Source organism: Salvia hispanica, unplaced genomic scaffold (assembly GCF_023119035.1).
Source record: "Salvia hispanica cultivar TCC Black 2014 unplaced genomic scaffold, UniMelb_Shisp_WGS_1.0 HiC_scaffold_845, whole genome shotgun sequence".
Classification (NCBI taxonomy): Eukaryota; Viridiplantae; Streptophyta; class Magnoliopsida; order Lamiales; family Lamiaceae; genus Salvia; species Salvia hispanica.
This window is the reverse complement of record NW_025952627.1, coordinates 87608-90934: the sequence shown is the minus strand read 5'-3', so window position 1 is coordinate 90934 and position 3327 is coordinate 87608. Positions and strand designations below refer to the sequence as shown.

At 28.0% G+C, this 3327-nt stretch overlaps 1 long non-coding RNA gene across 1 annotated transcript; it reads left to right on the top strand.

The window, feature by feature from the left end:
* The first annotated feature begins 78 nt into the window (after positions 1 to 78).
* LOC125200210 lies at positions 79 to 1898 on the top strand. Its single transcript, XR_007172691.1, has 3 exons — positions 79 to 488; positions 1598 to 1688; positions 1785 to 1898. It is a non-coding gene; the product is annotated as an uncharacterized LOC125200210 (long non-coding RNA).
* The last annotated feature ends 1429 nt before the right edge of the window (positions 1899 to 3327 follow it).

The window sequence follows — 3327 nt, the reverse complement described above, 5'->3', positions numbered from 1 at the left end:
AAGGTAAAAATATTGCTTTTCTAGAAAGATTATTGTGAGGGTTTTATCCTCTAATCAGTGATGGTTGCTGTAGTCATTTCTCTTGTGCAATTTTTGCATGGAAAAATATTTACTTTATGAAATGACCAATTTTCCTTATTGTCTTTTTATTTTGATTTCATATTGTCATACTCATAGATTATACATCACTTATTGCTTATTATCAATCCTTGTAATTTAATTTCATGAAATTTTTGAAGTACCAACAAATTAATGGTTTTTCTCCCAACTATTATTACTCAAAACTTCTTTTGGGAAACGCACGGATCTGCTTATGTATCATTACTTTTGAGAATTCTAAAGTATTCGATTATGTCATTTTATCTAAATTTATTTTTGTTGTATGCGTAGGACTGATATATTGTGTTCTGTGTTTGTTGTGGAGATATGGTAGCAGAGTTTGTGTGGTGAGTTTGGCCATATCTATTCACCAATTTATTTCACACGAGGTATGTTTGTCATCTATATTTTCTGCAACGTAACTTTTATTTTCTCGACTAATAAAATTTTACTTTGAATGTACCTTTGTCTACTCTCCATGTTTCGGGTGAAACTTTTTCTAAAGTACGTTTCATTTTTTATAAACCAAACGATGTATTTAAGATTTTAAGCGCAGTATGATGAAACCCTTAATTTTTAAAGTGGTCCATATTTTTTTGTTTTTACTTTCTTATAAATTTTTATCTAGATTTCTATTGCATACCAATTTTACTATTTATCCACGTAAGTGTAGTGAGATTTGCAATTTCTCTCTCTAATTGATGTCTTTGCTTTTAGACTTGAGTGATGTGATTGATTAGACACAACAGTCAGTTTTTATTATTAGAGTTTTTGTTATTTACTGCTGGGTAAAAATATTAAAGCATTCCTTAATTCCCCCACCGAAATACTTATGGATTTTTTTATCTTATTTCTGTAACTACACAATTAGAATAGTAATGGAGTTCATGTCATAATAAGATTTCTTCAGAGAAAGGTAATCTTTATTGATAAAATATCATTAAATTGAGATGTCTTTAAACGCGAAATTCTTTTTTTACATAAGATACGTCTCTTCTTCATCTACTCTTTAGTTTAAAGCCTTTTGTTTTGTGGATCTTCATTGTCTTTCTTCATCTTCTCTTCTCCTATCTTTCTGAGTTTGCTCTTCTTTTGCAGTTCTTGTTAGTAGCTTCAATGCACAGAAAATCCGTCTCTTCTTCATCTTCTCTTTTGTTTAATGCCTTTTCTTTCGTGGATCTTCATTGTCTTTCTTCATCTTTTCTTCTATCTTTCTGGGTTTGTTCTTGTTTTGCAGTTCTTGTTAGTAGCTGCAATGCACAGTAAATATATCTTAAAATTTACAAATTAATGTATTGCGGTAAAAATAATTAACCTGTAATGATGTTGCCTTCTTCCCATTCTTCATCTATTATTATTTATTTGCATTTCCTAAAATATGTCTACACCTTCTGTCTTTCTTTGATGTTTATTCATCAGGTTTTTGCATTCGGAAGTTGATATTGCAGAAATAATTGACCGTGTTATTCTCCTTGAGCAGCTGCTCTTTTTGATACAGACTATACCTTTAAATTTACCAGTTGGAACGTCCTGCTACTTGGATAATATGCGTTTAGAAAGAACAAAAAACTCTCAGAAGGTATTTAAAGGTATTAATATTTTGTTAATACAACCAAATAAAATGTACCTGTATTGTTGCTGCCTTCTTCTCATTTTGAATTTTCCCTTGTTTTTTCTTTGTGCAGTGTGAGAAGAAGATGCTAGAGGATTTCATCTATTCTGTATTGTGCTATGTATGTGTAATAGGTACAATAATATATAAATACATCAATAAAAGGAAATAACAAACTAAAAAACAATAAAAGGAAAGCTATGCTGCGTAAAGTATTACATCCCTGAATTATCTGCAAAATATAAATTGTTAACATAAACAGTGAGTTATTTGGATTAAAAGAAAATAAGAAGATTTAGAGAGATATGAAAGCAATAATTAAAGTGTAGAGAGATTCACATACCTGAATTATCTGCAAAATATAAGTTGTTAATATAAACAGTGAGTTATTTGGATTAAAAGAAAATAAGGAGATTTAGAGAGATATGAAAGCAATAATAAAAGTGTAGAGAGAGAAATAAGAACCTTCAGTAAGAGCATTGTTTGCAATGACAACTGGTATTTATAGAATATTCAATTCATCTTTACATTCGAATAAAAATCAATTTGAATTTATATCAATCAAATTCTAATAATTAATCACATTAGAATATAATATATTAATTATATTATATTTTATAAATTAATATTATTTTTGATAAAAATGTTATGACATATAACAATTAATAATATTGTTATTGTCCTCTAATAAAGTACAAGCTATATCATAGTATCACAATTAATATGTATAACAATTAATATCTTTTATATGTAGTAATCTTGTAGAAACTTTTTGGAGTAATTTTGGAAACCTTTTATTAAGAATACTAATACGAAGTATAGATTTAAGAATATGTATACGTATAAAAATCTGTCAAAAAAAAAGGTTAGAAGAGAAAATATAAAAATAATTCATCAAAACAATTTTTAGATCGTGGAGTAATAGTGATTCCAACAGCTAGCCTTGAAATGTCAAGCATATTACATGTAATTTACACATATATAATCTTTCCAATATTCGTTTTTTATATTATTTTTATTAAAGTAAATTTGACTAATTTGATAATCTATTCAGCTTTTGTGTTGTAGAGCACAAGGGATTGTGATGAAAGTGCTAATAAAGTTTTACTAAATCAAGCACCTGTAACTTTAATTTAAATAAGTCTTCACAAATTTCGCTCGCACTTTTTAACTTTAAATGCAAATATATAAAAGTAGTCACATTTTAATTAAATTCCAACTTTTGTCTATACCAAATTAGTCATTTTCAAATCTTGGGACAATTAAACATTTAAACATGAGATTATTAGTAGTCATTTCCAAAATCTTGGAACAATCTTGGAACAATTAAACATGAGATTATTTATTGTTCTTTTAAGTACACTCTACATCTTTTACAAAACATCACGCGCCTACTACTCTCAATCCTCCACAAAATTTTTATTTTTCAATCTTTTTATTTTTTTTCTTCCAAAATATCATCCTCTCGCCTCTCCTCAATCCTCCACAATCCCTTTATTTTTCTAACAATGGTCGGACCATAATCATTTGATGGAGGAGCCTATACCACCGGGTTATTTGTTTTCTCTAAAGGTGAAAAATATTGCTTTTCTAGAAAGATTATTGTGAGTGGTTTT